Source organism: Meleagris gallopavo, chromosome 1, assembly GCF_000146605.3.
Source record: "Meleagris gallopavo isolate NT-WF06-2002-E0010 breed Aviagen turkey brand Nicholas breeding stock chromosome 1, Turkey_5.1, whole genome shotgun sequence".
NCBI lineage: Eukaryota > Metazoa > Chordata > Aves > Galliformes > Phasianidae > Meleagris > Meleagris gallopavo.
The window spans coordinates 56,249,662-56,268,971 of NC_015011.2; positions in this window are offsets into that span (position 1 = coordinate 56,249,662).

The following is a 19,310-nucleotide window of genomic DNA, read 5'->3' on the forward strand; positions in this document are numbered from 1 at the left end:
TTTGGAAGAAGAACTGATGAGAAGATTGGAAACTAACTAGTCAAAATTTCTCCCTAAACTTAGGAGAAAGTAAAACTATTAAAATTAAAATAATAATAATAATACCTTAACACAGTACTCTGATCATTCACTGTAGTGTTTCCCACTCTTTCTGGGTCCTTGGGTTGTGGGACAGACTCAACTAGTAACATTTATAGATTAGTGTTAAAATTCCTGAAATCTGAATATTTCATATTCATGATTCTAGAGACCTTCTTTAGGTTTCAGGCAGAAAATATTAATTATTATAGTACTGAGCCCTTTTTTCTGTAGTTATACTTAAGTACTTGTGAGAAGCCATCTAATTGTGGAATGAAAACAGGGCTCCATAAATCAGTAGTATGATAGGTTTATTTAAGGGGCTCACCATCTTTCAGGAAATATTCGTTTCCTCCAAAAACAGAAGCGCAGACTGCTGCAGATACATTATAGAGCCACAGACAATATATTATCTTTTGATGTGTCAGATCGTAGCGTTGAGGCAAGGTTTCCACATGAAGTAGTGGTATATCCTCCTATAGAACAGTACCTCTGGGATTGTCTTGTGTGGTTACCAGAGCTGCAGATACTTGCAAGATACTAATTTTGGAATAAAAAAGGAATGATAGGCAGGAGTTTTCATTTCAAAGCTTCCTGATGGGAAAAATAGAACATTTTTACAACATTTTCAATTTGAGCCTTTCCCTATTACAAGCCTTTGTTCAAATATGATGCAGTTTTGCATCCATCTCAGTTTCAGCTCCTGTAAACTTGCCAAGGTGTGTCATGTCTGTTTTGTTTTAGCCTCATTTTCTCATTTTTGTGCCTGAACAAGCAGGAAAGAGAAGTCAGGGTCCAGGGACTGTCCTTTTCCGAAGGGACTCAGCTGTGTTCCTCTTCCTTATGTAATTCTGAAGCTCCTTGCTTCAGGCTTAATTAGATTAGGACAAAAGTCAGAGTATGAAGTTGTAAGGAACTGTGGTAACAAAATTTAGCCTCACTTTTTTTTCTTTAGAACAATTAGACAACAAAAGGAAACGGAAGGAAAAATACCAGCCTCTCCACTTGCCAAAAGAATTGTCACATTCCTCTCTACTGTTCAGATGTAATTCACATTTTTGGGTAACAACCCACCATAGCTTTCATAAACAGTGCTAATATAATTTGCTTCTAATAGAATTTCATGGTGTACATAGCTTGCAGATAATTGGTTTAGGAGTAAATTGATGGGAGGGCTTTTCTGCAGTGTCTCCTTTTATCATTTGCTGCTACTATATGTCATTCAGAGTCCAACTCAATCAAGAGTCTATTACTGATAGCTGAACAATGTGGTGCCTACAGATCTTTTATGATGCAAAAGTGGTCAGTTGTATTGTGCATGTTTCAAAAGGCATGACAGGGGGGAAAAAAAAGAACAAAAGAAAGAACTTCACATACCAGCTTTTAGACAGGAAAGTGAATCATTAGAAATAGTTTTTTTGGCTACACGTTTCTTGTTTAAAATTCTAAGTTGAGTACCAGAGCTTCAATATTTTCATTTTTTTTTAATGAATGTCAAATAAGTGTTGTGAAGTTACACTGTCACTCCATTAAGTATGTCAGGGCTGTCATTGGCTTCACAGGTACAGGATACCAAATATTTCTCTCTGCTCTTAATTTTCTTTTTGCACTTACTTCTCACCTAAGAATGCGTCTCAGTGCTCCACATCTTCCTGAGTTTTCCCAGACTGAGAAATGAGGGAATAGGATCATTTAAGCTCAGTGCATCACAGATTGGTGCTATTAGATTCGCTGTTCTGTATGAGTATTGGGCATTTGTGTGAGGAGTCTTATTCCTTGTCAGAAGGGAAATGCAGATAATCCAAAACCCATTTTTTTTTTTTTTAAATAAACCACATAGTTTCTGGAATGCCTTCCTTTTGAGTGAGTAAGTTTGTTCCTTCTAGGTCTAGTGTACTATATACCTGAATAGTATCTATCATTTTCTTTCGAAGTGAGAAAGATTGGGAAAAATCTTCCATGTTCCCTTACTTCGGTCAAATTTCACATAAGGACGATGCAATGATATGATTCTCAGTTTAGATGATATTCAGATCTTTGTTCGCTTTTTCTTGACTATGATAACCTGTAAATTAATACGTAGATTAATATTAAATTAATATTTTTTTAAAACATCTCCTCTGTATCCCTTGATATATATGGTCATGCATGCCAGAGAAATAACTGCTTTTTTATTCCATTGGTCTGGACCAAAAAGATGAAGTCTTAAGCTCCAGGAAAGTCAGGGAGAATTTAAAAAATACCCACAACTTTTCATATGTCAGGATCAAAGTGTTTTATCTGAACTGCCATATTTCCTAACTGTAAAAAAGCCGCACTGTCAAATGAAAATCAGGTTTTGTATTCAGAGATCAAATTCTAATTGCAGTAGCTTCACTTTGGTACCATCAGAGATCCCCTGCCACACTTCTCAGATTAAGAAGTTGTGTTTTTCCTACATGATATCATTGTGTAGGTAAACAGCAGTGATTCGTGCTGCTATTGTACAGCCCTTCACAAGACTACGAGCCTGGAGGTGCAGTATTACCACTGATGAAATGCCTTCACTCTGCATCAAACAGCTTTCATACACTGTATAATATAAAATCAAAAAGTAAAAGTTTGTCTGTGGCTGCTCATACTGTTTTGTGTTAATAGGGCAGTAGGAAACAGAAATGAATAAAATCCCTTTATCTCAAAAGTGAACCCACATAAGATTTTAAGTCATTTTATTTTCTTGCTGTTTTCAGAAACAAACTTCTATAAAGAGTTGATCAATTTGATCTCAGAAAATAGTCTCTTACAAAAGAAGCTTTAAGCAAGATCTCTGTCAGTCATTCACAGGAAGATGTAGAGGATTTGGGTTCTACTTTTTTTTTTTTTTTCAGTCTTTTCCAACCTCCTACGCGTCTGGGTTATAGGTGGGATCAAGTTGGGAAGCGTTAAAAATCAGAGAAGAACAATTTTTGGTATGCTTAGCGTTTATCCAAATGTAAGAAAAACCTTTCCAAAGGCTTTCAAGTGAACTTTCACAATAGTTCAGTAAATCTAGTTGATGTGGGGAGTCTCGGCAATGTTTATAATTTTAAGGAATTATCTGAACTTTCAAAGTTTTAATAGCTATCCCCATCACTAACAGCATAGGTCTTACATGACTGGCGACGTCAGTGAGCATACAGCTTTCCCTCCATTGGCTCTTGGCTACTGTTTTGCTTGTACGCTGCTTAGTGTTATTGAGGGCAAATAGATTTCACTTGCAGCTTGAAAGCTTTTGGGTGAATGTGTGTGCATGTGTGTGCACGTGTGTGACAGGGGAGGGGAGGGGGAGAATCGCACCTGTATGAAATGTACGGGTGAGAGAGAGGCGAGGATACTGAATGGCAACATTTAGGCATTGACTGTGACATTGTATTAACCTTTTTAATGGATGTATGTAATAAAGTGACATGTAAATGGAGCACAAGGGGAGATATGACACTATATCTGGAAAAGGATAAAACAGCCAGTGAATACTGGGCTATTATAGCAGTTTGCAAACCTTGGATAAACTCAGTCAGCGGTTGTATAATTGGTTATTCAATCCCGACCCTTGTTCACAGCTCAAAGCCAGGAACACTGAGACCTGTTGCCAATTTGAGTGAATGCAGTGACTGTGCTCGGCCGGGGCCTAGCGCTGGAGCCAGGCCTTTTCCTGTGGGCTGGTTTCCACCATGTCTGGGACTGGCGCGGTGACAGTAGCCCTTTTGTTGTGAAAGGCTGGCTGGTACTCCCCTCCTTTGCAAAATGTCTAACAGCTACACAAATATAAGAAAATAGGAAAAGGGACTTACTGTAGCTTTTCTCTCACCGAGTTAAATGTAGAGGCTGTGAAAAGGACGCAAAGTCCAAGCAATAAGGGAAACTGAAGCATGCTCTGAGAAGTCATGGCTAGATAAGGGAAGCAGCATGTTCCTCCGGTGTACAACGTGAACCGTGGAGAAAATGAGGCTGTCTTAAATAGCGTGAAATGCAAACTGTGCATCCAGAGTAGGGTTCTCCTCTTGCAGAGCATTCTCTCCTGCACGTGCAGTTGCCCCCTGGGCTGCACCGAGCAACCCAAGAAGCCTGAGGGAGAAGGAGGCCCTGTGAGGCTGCTGCGGTGCTGAGCACAGGAACTTCTGCATGGAAGCACTGCACAAAAAGCCTCGGAAGCACCAGTAGCGCCGTCGTGGGTTGGTGAGGAGATTGCCTTCATGGAGGCAGCATGGTATGAGGCAGCTGGGGACAAGCAGGAGAGCGCTGCGAGTAGCCCAGTGCCCTCCACTCACATCCCTGCACACACGGCTTCCCAGCAAAGGCAAGGAGATATTTATGGAATGTCCTGACTCAGAGGCCAGCTGTTTCTCTTCTAGTAAAATGGTAGTTAGAAACAAATCAGAAGAAGGTTTGATTTTGGTTGATGAAATAATGAATATTCAGTAATATATATAGAAGATGAGCCCTGATGAGCTAATGGTCCCTTCTGGTTTCCAGCTTTTTGTGAATGAGTCTGCAGTGCTATGAATCTACAGCTTCTCTTTTCCCCTTCTCCCCCCTGTTCTCTCAGCTGTCAGCAGTAGGATCTTGCCCCTTTGTAAGCATTGTAGTTTCCAAATGTGCTAGGTTACACAGTATTGTTTTTGTCACCTCATGGAACTACATCACCACAGAGAGAAGGGAGCTGTTGATTGTGCACAATCTTTTAAAGTTACAAAATAACATCGAAGTAATGGTTAAAATTTGCCTCTATAACACAAAGGGATGGGTTTGGGAGCTAATCTCTTTGCCATTCTGATTTACTCTAGTTCAGAGAAAATAATACAGAGTGCCCGATTTAATGAAAGGCTGCAATTCAATCAAGAGGTTCCGCTGAGGTCATATAATATAAATGGCTACTGCACCTCTTGACTGAGTTACAGCCTTGATAATTCAGTACTTTGTTGTTATTTATGAGGGTAACTTTTCAAAGTAATCTGCATATCTCCCGCTAAAACCTGCTTTGAAAATTTTGTGCCATGATGTCATTGTAAAAGAATTTTTTTCTTTTAGTAAGAAAAGAAAGAAGAAAAAAAAAAACAGCAAAGGGAGGGGGGAAAGGAATGCATTGTTTTAGAATAGAAAATTAATCACTTGGAAATGGACTAGTTATTGTGAAGCAAATGCAGAAAGAGTATTGAACTTGTAATACATAAGAAAAACTGCAGACACTCCTGCCGAGGCTTTTAATGGAAAATACACCACACCATCTCATTATAAACACAGCTATGGGCATGAGGAGTTGTAACAGTGGAAGAAAAGTGGCATTATGGAAAAATATATTTTTTAAAATGATAATTAATGTTGCTCAACCTTAATTGAAATATTGTATGAGTTAGCAGAAATTCATTGTAGTGGGAACTCCTGGAATTTGGATGTTTTAGGTGTTTACATGAAGGATATAGTATTGTATCTTGCTGGTGTAAATGGTATGGTTTAATGGTCAGAAGTCCAGTACACTTGGTCCATTGAAGCCTATCCCTACTGACGTTGCAAAATCCACTCAACATACACCACATTTTCTTAACCTCTCAAATTTTATCTGTTTTACATTACAATGCAATATTGAATGTGAGGATAAAGCACTGATGTCTCCCTTAGGTCAATGTTTTCAATTTAGTGAATTGTAGGTGTCTGACTGGAGAGTCTACAGAGAGTGTAGAAGAATAAATGCTTGAGATGCCTCATTAATTTAATGTAGCTAAGAGAGTAGTGGGTTTAAAGGATTTTGTAGTAGCCCCATGGAGAACTACCCAAATGTAATTTAAATAGAACAGAGGAAAGTTTTTATTTCTTCATTTTCTCCAAGTTAGAAATGTTCAAAGTTGTAATAGCTGCTTCTAGATGTTATAAACATACAAAAAGAATCTGAAATACATATGGAAACAAATGTTTCAATGAAATTCAGATCAAGGCTGTGCAGAGAGCCAGCTTTACAGCTGAGGACAGGTAAATGGGAGAGGGAAGAGGGGAGAGAAATATAATGCACTGCCTACGAAGTAAACCACAAATCATGGTGAGCTACACCTCTTCAACTCTGAAGTCTTGTAAAGCAAAATAATTTTCTTTGATCGAATTTTTGGAATTGAAAATCATTCACAAAATTCACTAAGAATGGAAGAATTCCTGTTGCCAAATTTAGAACCCACTTCATAGGTTTCATTTAGCTGTAGTAGGAATTTGTAAATTCAGAGGCCAAAATTATTAAAAATCTGGAAAAAGTTTCATTTTGGAATTGGTGCATTACATTTCACCATTTCATTTTTCTGATTGAGCTTGAATGAGAGCAAGATTGGTTTTTGTTTCTTTTTTTTCTTTCTTTTTTTTTTTCAAATAAGAATCTATTATTTCCATGCAAAAATATCCTAGTTGATTGAGCAGTACTTATTTTCACCTTTCTGTGAAAAGCAATCATTTTACATTTTCCTAAATACCTTGGCCATATAAGAAATGATATACTGGTTCTTCTGTTATAGATAAAGCAAAAGCTGATGGTGTCATTTTTAGCACTGTTCTATTTTCCACTACCTACCCACTGTCTTTGCAAGGATAGGCATAACATGTTCTATATTGTTTCATGCAGCGTGACCTTAAGTTTTTTAAATTAGGCTATCTTTTATATATGCCTGATTCAGCTTGTGTTGAAATAACTAGAAAGATGTAACAGGAATTAGATGGGACCCTCCAGGTCCATCATCTGCTATAACGGGGATCAAGAAATACATGAGCAAATGGGAAGGTTTCCCAAAGACAGGTGATGGTCTGTGAGTGATCTGGGAGGGGAGACTCTGTTTTACACAAAGTGCCTATTAAGGCACTCTCATTTCTTCAGCAAGGTAGTGGGAAGCTGAGTAAATTGGTGGTGTAGTGCTTAATGGCTGTGTTCATGTAACCAGGAGGCTCCAACTTTAGTTCGGTGGTTAGAACATAGGAGAGAAGGGAAGCCAGCACAGAATAATTCTCCCTTTCTTTTCTGTTCTTCTCTGTAACCATTGTATTTTACATGGCATTTGACCATGTCTATTTGTCATTCATGTGGCTTATTCCACCACCACCATCACCCCCAGCCCCGAGTATGTTGGAAAATGCTGTTGAAGAGGGAAAGAGGGAGATGGAAGGGCACGATTGTGCAGTTTTTGCCACTTGCAACTCTTAAGACTTTGCTGAAAGCTGCAGTCGTCAGTGTGGTTATGCGATACAGATTTATTCCATCGGCTTTCAAGGTATAGACTGCTTTCATTTATGCCATAGCATCCCCCCAGGATTAAGTCATTTGTTGCTCTGGCATTCTCTTAAAGCCTGGTCACAAAAGAGAACTTTCTGAACAATGGACCTGTTATCCTATTCAGCCCTTTCTGATCTATTAAATTCCCTGTTACACCATTCTGCAATTACTCCACACCCCACCTTCCCAGACCCCCTGTTCTCAAGCAATCTGGGAATTTGCCCTTGTCATTTGCCTCACTCCACGGGAGCCCCGCATCCCTCTGTTTCCTCCCCCCCACTGTTGATACTGACTCTGTTCTTTTCTGTGCTTGGCATATTCATGCAGTTTTTGGTTTTGGTTTGACTCTCCTTCATACCTTCATACCAGAGAAAAATTTAATATCTATTCAAAGAATTCTCCATCCCTTTCAGATAGATATAGGTTTTTAAAGTAAATATTCCCGTTTTATTTCAAGGTTGAAAAAGAAAAACAGAATTGCATGCAGTTCTTTTTCCAAATGTTTCTTAATAGATACAAAATAAATTTATATGTAAACATATTGTTGAACACTGTATCTGTAAGAGAGGTAGGCACCACATGTGAGAGGTCAATTTTAGCCACAAAATTAAATCACAAAAGGTATGATTCTGTATAACAGTTTGGTAATGCTATCATTCAAACAGAGTTCATTAACTCTGTATTTCAGGTATGTGAATGGTAAAATTGAGGTAAAGTTGCCAGTGGGATTGGATTCATTTATTTTTTTCACACAGCACCAGCAGTTTTCTTACTGAATTTTTTTCAGAGCAAACATTAAAACTTAGCTGAGTTTCCTAGAGACTTGGAGTTTGTTTGAATCAAAGTTCTAAGTTACCCCTGAAAGACAAACAAGAAGATAGACTCAGGAAACCCAGCAGTCAAGCTGCACAGCTCTATTCTCAGATCAGTTCTTTAGTTCAGTACTCTTCATTTACAGATTTGCCTTAATTTAAAGGAGCTATCTCTACCAAAAAGCACCCTCTTTTATTGTCAGGAGGACTGGGTTTAGGTCTTGCAAGATCGTATTCCAGCTTCATAAAGGTTTGTTTCACTAATTCTCAGACCATGCGTTATGGTTTCTGTGTTCTAGTTCTTTATTCCACTATAACCTAAGTGATGTTTGAGATCATAGTCACCGAAGGAAGTTTGTTTAACAGGTAGATCCTATTGTGGGTTTTGAGTATAAGATCAGTCTTGGGAAAGATAGTGCAAAGGTTAGAAGTGTGGGTTCATAAAGAACCATGTTGTTGGCCTAGGTGATTTGCTGCCTTCTGGACCAGTTGGAGTTTTTCAGAGGACACCTTGACTAGTTCCTAGGGATGGAAAGTAGAAATAATCAAGACAAGAGGATACAAATATGAACAACACTGATACCAATTTTCTGTGTGTTAAAACAAAGTGATGCTTCTGCCCATTCACAGCAGATATCTAATGTTTTTCATCCCCATACCTAGGAAGCAAAGAATGAATAGGATCCTGAACTAGAGATGTTGCAGGGAAGGTAGTCCTTTCCAAGTGATTCTCTCTTCCTCTGAACAACTTCATTCTGCTTCAGTTCACTTTAAGCCTACTCTTCAGTGATCTTGTGGGACACGACGTGAATGCTTTGGAATTGCAAAAGAAATTGGTTTTGTTTATGAGGAAGACCTCATTTCAGTCATCCGAAGAATTACCTAGGAGCAGGTCTCTTCAAACAGGTAGTTTAGATATCTGGGAGGATGAGTATATATATACCTCTCTTGTTTTTTCCATGAAACAAATTAGCTCCCAGGGAAACAAGTACAAGTTTATTGGACAAAGCAGCAGAAAACTAACTATAGATGGCAGATCATGTGGGTGGTAGCACAGAGGTGACAGGATTTTTTTTTATTTTAAAGTAACTTCCCTTCATCAGAGGAAATGTTGACTTTCTCCATATTTCTGAGGTCTGTGGGTTTTGTTTTTTGTTTTGTTTTGTTTTGTTTTGTTTTTTGCCAGGAGGAATTTAGCACCTCTTGTGTTGTCATCCTTCTGTAAAGAACTGAACAGGGAAAGGCTTTAACTTTTGGAAGGGCGTTCTGTTTCTGCCCAGTATTCCCCTTCTTGGTCCTTGGTGATTCATGAATGCAGATGATCTTTCTTACGGAAACATCTGTTTACAGAGGGAGCTGTAGTGAACTGAGGTAGTCTTAAGCTTCCTGAAATGCTCTGAAAAAGTTCTGCTGCAGCGTATGAGTAAGATTCCTCCCTGAATTAAAAAAAAAAAATTAAAAAAAACAGATTTTGTCTTTTGTCCCTTTAGAGTGGTAGCAATGTTTTGGAGGCATGGTTTATGCTTGAATCTAAATCCTCCTGTCTTTTCTGACAAGCAGAAGTAAGTCCATGTTACTCTTCCATTCCTCTTCCGTCTCATGTTTGCCTGGACTACTGCAATTACATCCTGAATGAGTAGGCAGGAGGAGAAGGCCATGTTTGGGTCCATTTTCAATAGTCTCAGGCGGTGGCCAAAGAATTGCACTGACTGTCCTACTCCTTCAGTGCATCGCATAATATAAGTGCATTTTGGTTGAACCACTTATGTATCTTGATGCTATTCCCTGGCTCAGGAAGAAAAATGCTAGATCAAAAGGAAACCTAATGTATTTCCTCTCCTTATTTACATTGAAAATAACAGAGTCCAAGAAATCCATGAATGGAGACAAGTGAGAACAAACAGAGCAAGTTGTCAAGGCAGATGGGATGCTGTACTTTGGTGGAGAAGCCTGTGTGCAAATCTTGGAAAATTATTTTAAGCAAGTCCAATGACATTAACTTCAATAATTTTCACTGAATTCAACATAATGATTCCATGTAAATATCATCTACATCACAACTAGCATTCTGACTTGCTGCAAAACTACCTGCATTTCAGAAGCTCTGATTTATGTTGTAAATCCTTTTATTATTACTATTATTGTTCATATATTTCTGGCACCTGGCAATCAATGGTTGAGATTTTGTTTTCACATATGTTGTGCAAGAGGAGTTCAGGATGTGTAGTTGTTTAGCATCAGGCGTATGTGCTTTAATTCTCACTTCCAGTGGCAAAACAGTCTGTCATACTTTTAAAGAGAACAGAGATCTGAGCCTATTGTATGCTTTCTTGGTTGTTTTGGAAGGGGATATCCTTTTTAGTTTTTTATTTTCTATTTTTTAAATCCTTTCAGTGGTTTTATTAACATCAATGAGTATTTTATGGTTCTTTCAGTGTCATCATTAAGTTCATATTATAATAGTACACATTTACTCTAGGAAGTACACAGCCAATCTGATGACTATAGCCCTTTCACTACAGAATTGTGGCAACTTGTAATTTAAATAAATAAGTCCAGATGATCGAAAGATACATATGTTCTTACCTCAGTTTGATTGATAACACATAATTTTAAACCTGCTAGTTCCACATGTCAATATTTTGATGGGTTTTAGTATTGTATTTTCAACTTTCAAGCATATCTGTGCTTCAGGTGACTTACTTGCTCATTTGCTGATTTTGTCAGGACATGGAATTGCCTGATTTGCTTTCACAGTCACTAGTTTCCCAGTACAGATGCAGTACAAGGTTTGCATTTGATGAAGATTATCTGTCACAGAAAGCTTACTAATTGAGTCACCTCAACTAGTAAATATATGCATGTGAATGCATGCATTCATTATTAGGACAAGAAAACATTTTGGCACATTTTTCTGTCCTAGTGGTAAATGGATACGGTCACTTTCATTTAAGGGAAAATTAACTTTTCTTCCATCTGCCATTGTTCTCCAAAGAGGATTATAACACAGTTGGTGAAATGCTAAGAATGGTAAAGAAAAATTACGTTAGCCTTAGAAGAGGGAACATCTTATTTGTTACCTAAGCTTATAATTATCCTGCAAAAACAAGTACTGAGGGTGAGCCCTTCTCTCTGTCCAACTTGTAAGTCCCTTACCTTCTCTGTCACTTCTCGCAGTTTAACTAATGGTCATATCTTGATTCACCCCTCCCCACCTCCCCTCTGCTGACATCATAAATTATCCAGATCTAAATGGACAACATTCATTAGCTGTGCACTTTACAGAAAGAGCTAGCTCAGGAGCTAAGCACTCGCCCATTTTTATTAAAAGTTAAAAAGCTCCTTGCTGTCATGGAAAGGGGAGGTTGGGGGAGGTACAATAGAGGACAGTGCCGCGGAGCTAATAAATAAAAATAATAACTATTACCATTGGTTGAGTGACCTGGGGAGAAGAGCACTACGGAGCCATTTGTTGTTCCCTTTCACTTGTCAACAGCAGTGGCTTAAAAGCCTTAGCCATTGTTCAGGGCCTAATAGCACCTGTTGGGAAGATAGGAAGACAGCTGTCAAAAAAAAAAAAAATGAGGTGGGGGGAGAGGGTGGAAGCCAGTGATTAGTTCAGTAACGTGTATGTTGATGCAGCTGCAGTAGGACATTTCACGGCTTAGGTTCAGAGGTGAGGTCTCATCCCTCCCCATGTCTCCAGGCTCTTCCTCTTCTAGCAGCAGGTTTCATCCCAGAGCTCACTGGTAAGGCCTCAGAGCCCAAGCCAAACATTTACCAGGCTGCTAGCAAGAGGAACTGATCTGTGCATGCTGTTTTCTGAGAAAGTGAGAGTTAACAAAAAGAACAACACCAACAAAACCCCAAAACCAAGCCCCAAACCAAACCGCAATGGCAGAAGTTGTGGCTTTTTGACCAAATCACTTGTTGCAATTTTCCTGTTATCCCTCTCTTGTGTTGGCAAATAAGGCTCTTCTTCTTTGTCAAAATAAAAGTGACGTGTAAGAAAGACGCGGAGGTAATAAGCTTCAAGTACCAACGGCTCCCTTTACAGGTGATAATCTAAGGGCCAACGTTCCCTACATTTCGGTGGTGGGAAATAAAGGCTGTGGCAGGAACTGAAGGATAGGCTATTTAGAAAATGGTTTTCTCAGCTTCATCACTTACAGTTCTCGCTTTTGTCATTTTGGTGGAAATTACAAGGACTTCAGGCCTCATTTTTTTCGTATTTTAAGAAGCTACTTTCAGGCTTTCAGGTTAAAAAAAACCTACAGTAGTAACTGTGCGTAAAGTGTGACGTTGCTATTGAATTTCAGTATTTGGATAGTTGAAAATCAGAAGGATTTCTTGGAACTTCTAGCCGAACACTGCAGTTCTCAATTTACATTTAATGATTATTTAGATGTACATTTTGGCTACTTTAGACAGATTGATACAAGATCATTTCTGTTAAGGATAAACTGTGGACTTCCATAGAACATCTTTAATGACAACTATCAATACCCATAAAAAGTTAGTCTATAATGATCTCAGTAAATGCTCTTTTTTTTTTTTTTAGGCCTTTGTGCTTATTAAGAATGTGCTGAAGATGATAAAAATTAGCCCTCTGATAATATTAACAAGATATTATGGTCCTTTAATCAGACAAAGACTCTATTGGTAGCACTAATACAAAAATGTATTTCAAAGGAATATGTGTTTCAGTGGAGTATCTCTTTCTAACTGAGACAGAAAAATAAAACTGATGTGAAATTGAAAGGCATTTATTTCCAGATGTCTCTGTTCTTATGTTGTTACTCTTGAAATAGTTTCTGGAAATATTAAAACATCTTTGTGGTTTCAGAACTTCAGTGAATCTCAGGCTTGGTATAGTGCCTCTTTCTGTCAACTGACAGGTTTTTCTGCTGGGTGGACCACTCTTGAAAAAATCAATTCCTTCTTTCATTTAGAGATGCTCAGAATTAAAGAGGTGTTAGAAAGTTTAAAAACACATTAAGGAAATAAATATTCCCTTTATTTTATTTTACTGTTGCTCTTTTCCTAAGGATCTCTACTGGTGTAATTGTAACATCAATGAAAAGAAAAAGGTTACCCTTCAGCTGTTTGAAAGTGAATTACTCTGATTTATTAATACTTTTTGAATGTTAGGAAAGTGTGGGGGACAAAATCAGTATTATTTTTTTTAAATTTGGTAACGTTAGATACTTGCTTCCTTCTTGTCTGTTAATTTAATTAGGGGTGAAGAGGATGGTGGCAGTGGGGAGCTGGGATCACTCTAAAGATTGTGTATACTGAAAAAGACGTTCCAGCAGAAGTTCTGCCAGTGAAATGCCACATTTGGCGGAATGCGTTCACCACCAGCTCTTTTGGCCAGCTCATTGGCCTGGATCTCCAGAGGCAGTCAGGAGTCTAATTCCTTTCTGGAATGAGATTTATGCTCCTGAATGCCTTTAGGAATCTGAAGCACCAACAAATCTCAGTGACAAAAGGTATATTGTGCAGCGCATGGTATTCGTACCTTTCACAGTGCCTCAGTGTGCCCTTCTCTGGGGGATGTGGTTGCTCTGCTGCAGGACTGGAAAGACAGAGCTGAATGAATCCACCACTAGCCATATCCTGCCATTGTCTCTGCAAGGACAAGGACTTAGGTGGAGGGAAATGTAGGTAGCAGTGACTACAAACTATGCGATTCCTGTGATTATGTGGAATGATTAAGTTCTCATGGTTTTCTGAGTATCAAGGTGTACTCAGTAGCCTTGATAGCATCCATTGTCACTAAGATACACAAGGTGATCAAGTCTGTACTCCAGAAGTTAGCATGCTGGAAATAATGGACGGAACAAGCTGGGATTCCTTGTTATTCTGAGCTGATAGTGGGGATGCAAGCTCATTCTCTGGCTCAGCACTCTGCTAATGAAAGAGGTGTTTCTATCGAGTATGCAGTCCTCAGAAAGGCTTGGCGGAAATTTTATTGACATACACATTGACAGCCCAGAAGAGTGTGTGACAGGCAGAATTTTAGAAATACTTGAGTTTCTCATATTCTGAAAGCAAACTGTTGTGACGCTTTATACCGATAAAAAGGACGAAAGCTGAGAAAATCTGAACTATTGCTTATGTAACTCCAAAATAAATATACACTGCTGCTGGGAAACTGAAGGGCTGGAGGATGGTATTACCTGACAAGCTTGATTTCTTTGTATTGTATATGTCATGCCTAGAGTGTGACGCTGCTTCTGAAGTGAATGAGTGAGATGACCGTTTGTTGAAATGAGGCAGTCTGAAAAGTACACAGTGAATAATAATACAACTGCCAGTATGTTCAGGTGATGGAAACTATAACAGTTTCAGACAATAGCCTGACTGTTCCTGAATGAGATGCTGGTTTTGGATGCAAACTGAGCTTAAGAAGTCCCCGTGCCTTCTGCCTGTCCTGCTTAGCCATGTATTCCTGCCTTGCGCTGTGGTTTGCTGGCTCCTCACTTACATTCTAGGGCATAATTAGTTCAGCAACTGGTAGTGTAGTGTATCTGAAGACTACTCTAGCTCTTTTCTTTCTAACAAACATACGTGTGTTTTTAGGTAACTTTCTTGTAAAACTGGCAGTATGAATTGGTGAGCGGTCAGAAAAAAAAATCGGTTTGCATTTTTGCAGATATAATAAAATTATGCTTTAATGGCATTTATAGGTGAGTAATTTTGATTTTAAAATCTCAAATAATTTATTTATTGTGCTATGGAACCTTTTCTGGCTACGTGCATTATTTTTTTTTAGCACAAGAAGCAGTCCTTTTGTGCCAGAAATCACAATAAAAATATCTTATCATTCATATGGTGTAAATTTCACTTAGGTCAGCAATGGATACAGAAGTTGATTTTGTCCTCTGAGATAAAATGTTATGGAACTAACATGTGGCTGGGGTGAGACTGGCAATTCCAAGAGCAGTAATGCTGGTTATCCCTGCCAGCGAAGGGAGCTTTTAGTAGGCTTGGAAGCCACCCATGGACATATGTAGTCCAGCTGTTTTCTGCACAGTGGTTGTGATGGAGTGGTGTAGTAGGAGTCATACCATGATGTGCTGGCCAGAGTACCATAGCTTCACATTATCTCATCAAAACTTGAATATTTCATTCAGCTCTGTGAATTCATGCAGAGGATCAAAAAGAATCTTGAATACATAAAAAACAATCCAACAACATACTATTTTTTGTCCAGGCATAGAAGCCCCAGAGTCCTATTTTACGTACTGCCACATTTTACCTAGTGCTTATTACACCTGTTTTGTTTGTTTGCTTTCTCTTTCATTTATTTATTTATTTATTTATTTATTTGCAATCGGGCTGTTTTCCTGCTGTGGCAACTAAGTCATACATTTGAACAATATAGAGGTGTTTCTTACTGTGTACTCCAAAAGTTTAAAATGCTTTAAACTACTTAAAATTGCATTGCTTGCTTCCTGGAAGGAAACAGAAAAAATGTATGTTGTGTGGTTTTTGATTTCCAAATTTAAATAGATTCAGTGTTGTGCCTGCTCATGATTCATAATGTCTTGCCTAGCTGCAAGTAGTTTCCTAAAAGCACGATTCTGTTGATGGAGAACCATATGTGTATGCAGATGCTGTATGTCTATGTAACCTGCTGATATCAACTATTTCTTCATATTGATGTTTTCTTCACTATAAAAATTGTTATTTATTTTGTATAGGTAAGACCTTCATACCAAAAGGGGTACATTTTGTGTCTGTTTGTGCTTGTCTGTACTTTCAAAGGAAGAGTAGAAATCTGCTGTTCATCTTGTCTCCTGCCTTGAACCAGAAAGAGTTTCATTGTGGTGCATAAATGCAGAACAGAATGCCAGAAGAATGGTGTGTCAGGAGGTGAGGGCTGTAGAAACCGTGGATGGAACTGTAGCCAACAGGTATAAGTATTTATGACCATGGCGGAAGAGAAGGGTGAATAATTAATGGAGGGTATTTGCTAGCTCTTTCATAACATAAAGGAAGATGCTTGCCAGAAGCATAGGATATATCAGCCAATGCTAAAGTTTATTCATGATCATTTGTGCCGACCAAATACTCCTGCCTCTAGTAATGACACGTGTTGGCAGGAAATGTCTGGTGGTCTGGCTGGGTACTGAGCAACTCCTGGCTTCTCTCCACCCTGCTACAGTTCATGTCATCATCCGTGTCGAGGCCAAACATCTTTCTTTTAATTTTTTTTCTGAGGAGTCTTTCTCTTTCATCATAGGACAAGAACTGCTTGCAGTAATTATGGAGGAGAGAGCACTTGGGGCATCTCCTTGGGAGAACATCATGCAAGCAGGAGGCTACCGGACTTGCACTGCTCCTCTAACTAGTAGTTGACTTACATCAGCTTCCCTCCCTTTTATAACAGTTATCACTTCTTTGTCATGCCAGAGCTTTGCTACCTTCTGTCTTCCTCAGATATAATTTTTCTGGAAGTGCCTCATGTGAACAGCAGCTGTCCTGCACCTTGTTATAGCATGATGGAATTGCATTCCTTTCTCCAGAAGCAGGCAGCCTTTAGACAGAGAGGTCGGAATTTTCCTTTTAGTAAATAATCAGCAAGAGCAGAAAAAGGTAACAGGAAGAGATTTGGCAGTGAAGATCATTCTAAGCTTTTGTAAGTAGATTTCCAAGACTGTGACCCTGAAGGATGGATTGAAAAGAGCTACTGGAGAGGCTGGGCTTGAAGGGAACATGGTGCAGTGCAACTGGTTTGGAAGGCAGGTTCATGTACACATGCATTTGCACTGCCACTTAACTGAGAGTAGGACTAGGTCGTTCCCAAAGGCAAGCTGCAATGCCTGAAAAAAAAAAAAACTAGCTTCTGGATGTAGACTAAATTAAATTCAAGACTCCCCGACAGTACTAAAAATGGTGACTCTCACCAGAGCTTTGTGGTTCAGGCCACTTTCTGGAAACAAACTGCTTCTTTCTTAATGTGAAACCTTTTGTCTTTTAAGCAAATGAGTCAATGAAGCCATGTGTAAAAGGTCAAATGCAGAAGGAGAGAGACAGCAGTATGCTTGTTAGGGTATAAAAAGTTAGGTTAAAAAGTTATTTTATGTGAATTTACTGAGATACATTGCTTTTCAGTACCATCAGAGAATTTCAGCATATATGTATACGTATGCTCAACATGCACAAATGCACACGTGCCTATGTATATGCAAACTGGAGCAGTCAATGTGGGACTGCTACACTACTGAGGAGGGAGCTTGATACATTGCACTGAAGGTCTGTGCAAGAAGGACTGGCTGCTGGCATCAGCCTTCAGGTCTCACAGTTGTGGAGGAGGGAGTCAGTATGTTGAGCCCTTGGCAGGGGAGGAGGGAGAGCGCTGGGGCTGTGGGGCACGGAGAAGCAGCGTGCTGCTGCAACAATGGCTGGCACAGTTGGAGGGCTGTTCTCCAGTGGGTATTGCCATACGCACTGATGCAAAGAACCATATGCAAGCCACAGAGGCAAGGGTGAAACAAGGAAAGCAAAAGGCACTGTAAATATAGATAGAAAGGGCTAGTGATTGATAAATGTGCTATTAGAGAGAGCAGAAATCATTCTTGTGGATTAATCTGTATCTCTATTAATTCAGTTGGTCTCCTCTTCTCCAATATTTACTTAGTGACTCTGTTATTCTTTCCGTCTCAGTCTTTTTCTTTGGTGCCCTACTCGTAATCCTCTTTTACTTACCACTTTACATAGCGTTTCTGGAACTAAAATATTTCCCAAACATTAATGAATGACTGTAACAAACAACCTGTGAACAACTCTTTTGTAGATGTATTATTCATACTGTGCTGTGGATAAACTGGCAGTTGTTTTACCGTGTGCCATAGGACCTACACTGCAAGTAGGTAATGGAGGATCTTAGCTCAAGTGGGGATAAGAAGTGGGGCTAATCCCAGATTCTTCTCAAGGTTGGAATTAGAAGGCAGTGTGAATAGTCGTGATACTCAGAATGGCAGAGTGCACTGTCCATTGCCTTTTGGAAATGCAAATATAGACTATAATAATACATAATGGTCCTGATGCACGTCCAAAATCTGTCCCAGTGTAAGTCAGCTTTTGGATGTAGTGAAATCCTTCTGTTAAATCTCAGAGGAGAATGAGCACTGGAGAGGGGGCTAGGAAGGCTCCTGTGTGCAGACCACCTTTTCTGATTTCAAACTGCACATTATATGTGCAAGCATTAAAGTTCTATTGACTTTATAATGAATCTTGAGTGCTTTACAAGCAAGATACAGTGTTTCTTATTTTGTGAGCATAGTCTTCCCAGAAAAGTCTAAAAAAAGCTGTACAAAAGCTCAGGTTCTGTCTATGTAATTCATGGAAGCTCTACAGCTGTAAATAACATTTTAAGCAGTTATTTTTATTTAAGATGTTTAAATTTCAAATCTTTTTTTTTTTTTTAATGGGGTACATAAATGGCATAGTAAATGTTTGTTTCCAAGATATGATGCAGAATGTATTTCACAAGCAGTTACCGAAATGTGAGAGGTTGAGTGTGTGAATAGCATATTTTATTCAAGTACAATATGTTAACACAGTATATAATAGAATTAAACAAGCTGTTATTTAATATAGCTCTTTAGATTTAATATAGCTCTTTAGCTCTGCTAGGCTATAGGGGTGGGGAAGCTATTGTCTTCAAGAATTAAAGTTCTGTTTAAGTACGAGCAGGACAATTATTTGCTGACTCTATATCAAAATTCTATTTAAATGCCTTTCAGTAAAAATTGCAGTTCGAGTCAAGAGAGGTTTGAAACTGAGTTAGGACATCAATTAAATACAATTACGTGTTTTGTTTTTAAGGGAAAAAAAAAGTCTGTATAATATTATTTTAAATAGTTAACGTACAGTATTTCAACAGGGGAGACGCTTATTAGATTAGCGCAATCTCTTTTATGCCATCGGGATTGCTGCGGGGCTTATAATCGCGTTAAATTTTCATATTACTCATATTCTCACATTAATGAGCAGATGCATTGTTACCATTGGGATTTTGCCATTCGGCCTTTCACATCTCCAATCACGATTTCCTCCCGCGATCTTCCCCATCCGCGCGGAAAGCCGCTCCCTGACGCGCGGCATTCATCTCCCGCCGGCTCTGCCACCGAGGCAGAGGTAGGGAGGCT